This window comes from Amphiprion ocellaris, chromosome 4 (assembly GCF_022539595.1).
Source record: "Amphiprion ocellaris isolate individual 3 ecotype Okinawa chromosome 4, ASM2253959v1, whole genome shotgun sequence".
In the NCBI taxonomy this organism is placed as follows: domain Eukaryota; kingdom Metazoa; phylum Chordata; class Actinopteri; family Pomacentridae; genus Amphiprion; species Amphiprion ocellaris.
Genome location: NC_072769.1, coordinates 36,728,281 through 36,737,760, shown reverse-complemented (window position 1 = coordinate 36,737,760; position 9,480 = coordinate 36,728,281). Strand labels below are relative to the sequence as shown.

Below are 9,480 nucleotides of genomic sequence, written 5' to 3'. Positions count from 1 at the left end.
ACTTCTACATGAGAGCTTTAATTATTCTTTATCTACTTCCTGAAAAGTTTGGTCAATAAAAAAGACAAATCTAATATTTTCAGCTGAACTAAAGACAGACTTTGTGATTTTTCTGCTCACATGTTGTGTTGTAAACTTCCTCTTTCAAATAAACAGCCTCCTATCCCCCTGGAAACCAGCGTTTGTCCTGTTTTTGTGTTGTTCCTCGGCGACCCTAGACAGCCGGGTCCTAATGTTTTTTGAGCAACACACCATACTATGAAGTTTTTACAATGAGGGTTCTACTATAGAACCAGTTTGACATGTTCAGGTGTTCTTTGTGTGAAAACCCAGAGATTTCAGGTATCAGAAGGTGGTTTTCAACTTTCTTTGTTAACTTTCTGCTTCACCTTTAAACTAAATTTACTTGACTAAGCCAGCCCTCTGGACTTCCAGGAAGCTGTGTTCCTATTGGCTGTCCAGGTGGCTGCTTGGTGTTATCAGGAACACCTGAGCAGCTCAGTGTCTTCCTGCTTTATTTAGCTGCAGCCAAACATTTCCTCTGCTTCCCTTCACCACTGAAGCGGGTTTGACTCCATTGCTTTAGTTTGTTCTTTAGGCGTTGGCTTGCAGCTTCCAGCAGTAAAATCGTCTTTAATGTGTTTCTTGGTGTGTTTTAGGGCTTTGTACTGGATAGTCCTCTTGGTAAATGTGGTTCTTTAGCCACAGTTAGCACATGGTGCTAATGTGTGCAGTGATTAGTGAATTTGGTACAGCTGAGTTGTGTCTTTATCTTGGCTGTAGTGAGGCTTCAGAGGTTTTTGGTCAGACACATTCTGTATTCTTGTTTGAGAACCAGCGTTGGTTGTCCAGAAGGTAAGAGTTCCTGTCCTGATTCTCCGTTCTCAGAGGTTCTCTGGTAGGCTGCAGGAGACTTTAGTGTTTGGGTTGTGCTAGTTTGGGTTTTGTACGGTTTCATTTGGACGACTATCTTGAGGCCCCTCCATGTGGTTTAGTGAGGTTTTCTGGAACAGTTCTACAAAGCAACCTGCAGCAGAAGAGACTTTGAGAGTTTTTAGGAAGTTCTGGAGAGCAGACTTTAGAGCAGCAGAAACATTTGTCAGCAGTTTGAGAAGGTGAGCTTCAGAGTAGAAATGAGACAGAAACCTTCTTGACCCGTGTGGTGAGGTCCTGTACCAAGAGTTTGAGCAGGTTGTGAAGAGTCTGTAGTTCTTTGGTCTGAAAGCACAAGAAAAGTCGACTCATTAAAGGAGAAAACAGGAGATATTGTTGGTTCTTCTGTCACTCTGCAGTTTCCAGTTTCCTTAGACTGAATATCAAGTTTATATTTTAAATGATTTCACATGTGAGCCCAAGAAGACTTCAATAAACTCCTTCCATCCCCTGGACACAACAGATTTTATTACCATGTTAAATCTTTTATTTAAAATATGTTTTTGAGTTTTAATCATAGTTTTAGCATCTTTTTTTTTCTTTGCTTGTTCAGTTTTGTCATCTGTGTGAAAGGTGCTAAACAAATAAAGTTGAATTGATAAACTGAATAATTGACTAACTCATGATTGTGACAACAGAAGTATTTTCATTGTGATTTCAGGGTTTGTTTCATTTTTAAGGTTGGGGTTAAAATCTTGACAGAAAAAGATTAAAGAAATAAACTACATTTAAAAAAGCAATTAAATGAAAAAAACATTTAATGCAATAAAATTTTTAAAAAGAAAATTAAAGGTTAAATACAATTAAATTATATTAAACACAAAATATTTCATTAGATAATTAAACAGAAGATACAAAATGTAATTATGAAATTAAACAAAATTTTTTAAAACAAAAATATTAAACATTAAAGAGGAAATATTTTAGATAATTAAACATTTAAAAAATACAATTAAACAAGAATAATATTAAACATTAAAAAAATACAAAACATTTAATTAAATTATTAAACCTTTAAATTAGAAAATTAAATCTTAAAGACAATAAACCTTTAAATAGGAATTAAACAAAAAATACAATGAAACATTTAAAAGAAAATTAAACATTAAAAGGTGGTAAAACATTTAAAAAGCAAAACCTTAACAAAGATCTAATCGAAAAATTAAACATTGGGAAAGAAAAGGAAATTTTTGAAACAAGCCGATAAAACATTTGAAAAAACAACAATGAAACATTAAAAAGACAAAACATTTGGAAATCAAATCAGACATTAGAAAAGAATAAAAGGTGAGAAACGAGCAAAACAAAACATTTAAGAAGAATCAAACTAAAGACAAAACATTTGAAAAGACACCAGTTAGACTTTAGAAGATCAAATTAAACAGAAGAGACAAAACGATCAAAAAGAGCAAAAACATAAAAGTCTTAAAGTGTTTGCTAGTCTGAAATGAAAACATCAAGTTGTTTCTTCAAACATTTCCTCTATGTTCTTGGTTTAATTGTGGACAGATTTACTAAGAATTCATTTCAGAAAACTGCTTTCCAGATAAAGTCTACTAGTAGTTGAAGGCATTGATCAAATTAATGTTACCTTCTGATCTCCACAAACTTTACTGTTCAGTGAAGAGAATCAAAGTTTGTTGAGGATTTCTAAAAAACCCACAGGTGAAGGTCTGAGAAGAACTCAGATGGATGGTCTAAATGTGAAATCAAGACTCATGGTCACAAGTTTTAAGGCTTCTGTTAAGCAGAAAGTTCAAACTAACAGAGAAGTACTGAGAAACTTTTAAAATTTCAGTCCTCAGACTGTCGAAAGGATCAAACTAACAGAGAAGTACTCAAGAACGTTTAGGATTTCAGTCCTCAGACTGTCGAAAGGTTCAAACAAACAGAGAACTACTCAGGAACTTAGAAGATATCAGTCCTTGGACTGTCTGAAAGTTCAATCTAACAGAGAACTACTGTGGGACTTAGAAAATTTCAGCCCTCAGACTGTGTGAAAGCTCAGGTCCTGAGGACTCGGGAGGTGTGGAGGCTTTGGAAAGTCTTGGAACTGAGGGTTCCACCCTCCAGCACAAAGGCTGAAGTCCAACCTCCTGAGAAAACCGGTCGAGTCGAGACTCGAGTTAAAAAAAAACTCGAAAACGAGAAAAAATAGATGATAAATGCGCAAAAAAAAGAAGATTTAGTATCTGAGCGAATAGCTCAGGGGAAAAGAAGAGTGACTACAGATTGGAAGGTCGCAGGTTCAAGACCCGCCACTGGCCCTTTTCTTTCTTTGTCTTTGTCAGGATTTCAATGAAAATTTAAGAAGTGTCTGGTCTTGAACCAGCGACCTGCAGCTCCATAGGCAAATCCTTAACTCACTGAGCTACAGATCAGATAAAAAGAAATGATTTCGTCGTCCCTTTGGCATCGTAGTTTCTGAAGTCACCACATGGGTGGAGCCAAGGCGGAGTCTGGGTGGAGTCAGGGCGGAGAGTAGGCGGGGAGGTGGGTGGTGGCCTCCCCCCTCTACTCCCCCACCTCCCCCCACCACCCACCACACCTTCCCCCACCCCACGAGTTCTTCGAGTCGCCACGAGTTCTTCGAGTCTCCACAGATTTTCCCGAGTTTCTGGAGTTTCCACCAGGTCCGAGGCAGAACAAGTTGTCATGAAGAGGTGTTGAAGTCGGCCAGGATGGACTGACTTTTTACAGCGACTAGAAGGAAGACCACTAGAAGAGCAGGTCTTTAACCACCATCCATAAAATCCATGGAGTCGGTTCCAGAGAAATGAAGGGAGGTCAACTTTTATCAACCTCCACCCAGATGTTCAACTTGATATCTTTACTTGGAGATTTTTAGCACCACAAATCTTTAGTATCACACTTTATTATCATTTATTAGGACTTTAATGGAATCCACCAGCAGATTTACTTTTTGTTGACAAACTTTATTCTTGTCGTCGTGAGACTGCAGTATTTAAAACTCTTCCTTCTATTTGACCTCATGTTTATTGGTTTTAGTGGAGAAACTTATTTTAGTTGTCAATTAGTCTCTTAAAAACCAAATAATAAATTGGATTAGTCAAGAGGTTTAAATTTCTTATTTTGTCATATTTTAAATATGACAAAAAAATATAAAAATAAAGTGTCTTGAGACCGTTTGACCTGTAATTGGTGTTATATAAATAAAACTGAATTTAAATTGTATGTATCTTGTAATGTTGGAGTAATTCAGCCATATATGTTGGAAAACACATTTTCTTTGTCCATTAATCTGTTGATTATTTTCTCCAGTAATTCATTTCTTGTTTTGGTTTATAAAATGTCAAACCCAAATATATTCAGTTTACTGTCATAAAAACCAAAAAGATTTACATTCATGATGCAGGAATCAGGCGGTTTTTCACTTTTTATCTTAGTTTAGTCAGAAAGATAGTTGATAATGTGTGAATTGTTGCAGCTTGTGAGCCGTGGAAGGTTTTAATCTTTGGGGCCGAGTGTCAAAAAACATTTAGAAACCAACATCAACAAAACACTCAACAAAGACTTGAACATCATTAAAGGGAAATCCAACTTTTGCATGACAATGTCTAATTAAAGGACATTTATTTCCAACGTAAATGTGTGATATTCATTCTCTGGAGCTTTCTCTTCACATCGTCTTCCACCTGGACTGCTTTGGTCGGGAGCATGTGCAACAAACATTTGAAAAACTGCACTTTAACATCAATGAATGACACTGAAGTTTAATCTCTACATAAATGAGACTGAGTCTGGATGTGCTGCTCTGTCATTAACTCCTAAGTTTAGGGAAAGTTAAAAAAAAAAGAGGACAGTTCAGATAAGACTTGAGAATGAGCTTATTCTGAACAAACATCTCAGACTTTCTGAGCTTCAGCACCTCTAGCAAGATATTTTAACAACAAGCAACTCAAGAGATCCAGAAGTTGGAGAGAGTTAGCTTTAGCTGAGCCAAAGAACATGTGGGACGCTAACCTAGCAAACATTTCAGACTTTTCTCTGTGAATTCTGAGAAATAATGTCCTATTTAATGACAGAGCTACACATCTTAACTCAGTCTCATTAAAACAGACTCTAATTCAGTATCATCCATCCATATTAAAGTGCAGTTACCCAAAATGTTTGTTGCATGAGCTCCAACAAAACCTGTCCAGGTAGAAGGCCACTTTGACAAACAGGAAGTGGAAGATTCCAAGCAGATTTATAGAAGGGGGAACTGGACTGTACTAAGTGTGGTGGAGTAAAAAGGGGTGTTTTGTGAGTTTTTAAGGCTGATAATGATTATTAGTGAGACATTTGGAGTAGATATTCATTTGCAGTAAATGAAAGTATTTAAAATCTTGGAGTTAAACTTACAAGAACACAAACTCTAACAGAAAACTTTGTTGATACGTTTTTGTTTTGTTTACAGACGTAAAGTTAAAGGAGTTTTATTTGTGACGTATAACCAATCAAATCACTCCAGAAGACAGAGCGACCACAGGTAGATTAAGGTTCAGAGCCAAAGTAGCGCCATTTTTAAATGTATTTATTACCGTAAATCAGTGAAAAATAAAATACTGATAATCAGTAAATCAGTCAGCCCACAATTACTACAATTCTACAGTGTATGTCTCTTTCCTTTGACTTGTTATTTGTACAATCTACGATGTATATGATGGTGTTTTTTTTATGCCAAAGGCTATACTATGATGTTTTCTAAGAGACATACGATGCTACTCTGGTTGTTCTGGCCCTGCACTCCTCCTCTGTTGTTTTCTGGATTGTACTCAGCTGCATGCCTTCGTCCACCTGGCCTCCGTTGACTCGTCCCGCCTGCCGTCTCTGGAGCTGAAGCTGGATTGGAACAGACCAAAGTACAGTCCAATCACGATGCCAGCTGCCTCTCAAAAGGCTCCTTCATCTGGCAGGTGGCGGCACTTCTTCTGAGGGGAAGCTGAGCTGGCCCGGCAGAACTTTGGAGATGTGTTCCAGTGGTTGGTGGATGTGTGGGGAGATAGAGAGGGACCTTTGAATTGTTCAGAAAGGAAAACAGGAAACCCATTGGTAGTTTCAGTTTAAGATGCTACTGCAGTGTGTTTTGGGGTTTTAAGAGGTGAACAGGAAGAGGTTTTTTGTGTTGATTATCTTTTACTTTGTTCCTGGTTGGAATGTCCATCAATGTCAACATGAAGTTCACTTTAAGTTCTGTTTATTTTTATTTTACTAACACCCATTTGCTTTTGACCCCCTCACATGTTGTGTTGTTATAAACTTACTCTTTCAAATAAATACTCTTCTAACCCTCTGGAAACCAGCGTTTGGATTGTTTTTGTGTTGCTCCTCACCTACTTCAGACAGCCAGGACATAACAACGTTTTGTGGACTAAAGGCTAAACTATGACGTTTTTAGAGCGACTTGCTATGCACTGATGTTTTTAGAGCGACATGCTATACTATGACGTTTTTAAGACCAAAGGCTATACGATGACGTTTTTAGAGTGACATGCTATACGATGACGTTTTTTGGACCAAAGGCTATGCTATGACGTTTGTTGAGGAACATGCTATACTATGACATTTGTTGGACCAAAGGCTATAACATTTTTTGAGCGTCATGCTAAACTATGACAACTGTTGAGCGACATGCTATACTGTGACGGTTTTTGGACCAAAGGGTATACTATGACGTTTTTTAAGCGACATGCTATACTATGATGTTTTTTGGACCAAAGGCTATACTATGATGTTTTTACAGCGACATGCTATACTATGACGTTTGTTGGGCGACACGCTATACTATAGGCTTTTTTAATTGACACATTAATACGACTTTTTTTTTTTTTTTTTTTTTAGCAACATATAAGAATTTGAATCGTTTAAAAATTACTGTACTTTTACTTGTGCAATGAAATATTATTCTATGGCATTTTTTAGACGACATATTATACTCTGATGCTTTCTTGACTAATATACTATTTTGACAATATCCTGCACTATGACATTTTTGGAACCACATATCATACATGACAATTTTAGGCAACATCCTATCATTTTGGGCTTTTTGAACCACATTATAATCTATGTTTTTTTTTGTTTTTTTTTGCCGACATGCTATATTATGAACTACAGGCCATACTATGTTATTCTTCAAAAGTATACTATACTTTGACGTTTTCTGAACTACATCCTATGCTATGGCGTTATACACAGAGTGCTTTGGTTACATGTTGATTCATAATCTAGATTTTTTTGTGTTTTGTTTTTTGACAGGATTACCACAGACCTGACCGTGAACACCGTTGACACCCACCTGAGGGAGACGCTGCCTCAGATCTCAAGGCTGTTTGGTCGTGGTCTTTCTGGCCCTGCTCCAGAACGCCTTCATCAACTACGTCTTCTTTTGAAGAGGCCCTCAGATGCTGCGATCTCTGACCTTCAGGAGGAACTGTTACTTTCACTCTGTAACGAGACGGCGGTTATTTTAAAGACCCAGCTCCTGGCGACTTTGAGTGAAAATTTAACATTCATCAAAACAGAACTACAGACAGTTAAATCTGAGCTGTCGGTCAGGATTTCAAACATCAAGTCCGACCTACCGACAACACAGAACCTTAATCTTACTGTTTTAGTCACATTTAGGTTTTCTAAACGTTCCATTAATGTGAACCAGCGTCTCCATGAACAGTTTTATTAACTAAATGCACCACATTACAGTAACACAACACACTTCAGCTGTTTATATGAAACTCAACACAAACATCGTTAGCTTGATGCTACGTTAGTTTAATGCTACGATAGCTTAATGCTACATTAGCTTTAATCAGACTACGACTGAGCAGCTAGCTCGGTTAGCATCGCTAACATTAAAACTAATATTTACCGGATGCTAACTTTCTTCTCTGGTCAACATACACAGAAATAAACTCTACCAACATCTGGACTGCATGGCACACATTATATCTGACACTACAGCTGCATATAAAGTACATTAAAAGCGGCACCGATACGAAAATAAACATTAACTTACCGAACTATCAGAGTCCTTTAAGTGTCTGCTGGTAGAATCAGCTGGAGGCAGAAAACTGGTTAAAACAAGCCAACGGGCAGGAAAACTGTCTGTGGAAAAGGTTCTGCTGCTCCACCGATAAATAAACCAACAGTTATTATATCAGAATTAATCCAAACGAGGAGAGCAGAGTCTCTGCTGCCTCCTCCATCGGACCTGTCAACCATTCCAGACCAGACTGTCAGTCAAGTAGCCCCGCCCCCTGGCTTCGCAAAACTTTAACGCTCTCTATAAAAAAAATCAATATTGATTTATTTTAAGATCGGCCACCTGATCTCTCATTTTAGCCATGAAAACTAACAACAACAAAAAAAGATATACAGTCAATGCACCGTACTCTGTTTGGCTCCACACTTGCTGATGACCACTTCCGGTATCAGAAAATGAAAAAACGGACCTTTTTTCGTTTCTGTCTCTTACTGATTTTACTTTTGTGTTATTATAAATATAAAATGAAAATCAAAGCATTTTAAAAATTTCGTATATCCCTTTTTGATCATGAAAAGGAAAAAGGCCTTGTATTTCAATTTTAATTTTTGTATTTTAAAACGAAAATCAAATAACTACTAGTTTTTTGTTTTTCAACACCCGTTTCAGAACGGAAAATCCAATTGCCAAAATATACACGGACCAATCCGCTTGTCCAGCATCAGTTTTCCCATCTATGTGGGCTCAATAATGATCAAGGATTTAATTTCATGAATACGTTGATTCATCCATCCATTTATGTATTGATCTGTGCTGACTCCTTTTCATAGTAAGGGGTCATTGCCAGGACTTGTATAGTCCGATGTTTGCTGACTCAATATAAATGACTCTTTTTGCTAAATAATTGTTCATGTGTTGATCTATTCATCTATTTTTCTGGCCTTTCTCCATTTGATGGTAGCGGGTCATTGCGATACCATAGCATGCCAGTTATGACCCAAATACCCCACTGGGACTAAATAATGTGTATTAATAAATGTTGTTAATGAATTAATAAAGTACGTAATTAATTAATTCACTCCTTCCTCTCTGAGCTGACTTTTCTCATGGTCCCTATAGACACAATGTTGGTTTATGATTTAATTCATTCATCTTTGTCTGGGCAGTAGCTAGCAATAGTTTGGCAGTAGTTAATTCATTCATTTGTTGATTAATTAATTAATTCATTCATTCATTCATTTGCATCTGAAATAACAGGTAACACATACTAAATTGACGTTTTTCCCACATTTTGGACGACATACTAAAACTATGACATTTTTGTCATATTTTGGACAACATACTAAACTATGACGTTTTTCCCACATTTTGGACGACATACTAAACTATGACGTTTTTTTCATATTTTGGACGACATACTAAAACTATGACATTTTTGTCATATTTTGGACAACATACTAAACTATGACGTTTTTTAAACAATTTGGACGACATACTAGACTATGACGTTTTAGTGATATTTTGGACGACATACTAAACTAGGGCGTTTTTTTTCCACATTT

At 36.8% G+C, this 9,480-nt stretch overlaps 1 long non-coding RNA gene across 1 annotated transcript; it reads right to left on the bottom strand.

The window, feature by feature from the left end:
- Positions 1 to 5,623: 5,623 nt before the first annotated feature.
- LOC129348827 (uncharacterized) lies at positions 5,624 to 7,357 on the bottom strand. The gene is made up of 2 exons (XR_008601531.1): positions 7,235 to 7,357; positions 5,624 to 5,950 (listed from the first exon to the last, which is right to left on the bottom strand). It is a non-coding gene; the product is annotated as an uncharacterized LOC129348827 (long non-coding RNA).
- Positions 7,358 to 9,480: the final 2,123 nt, after the last annotated feature.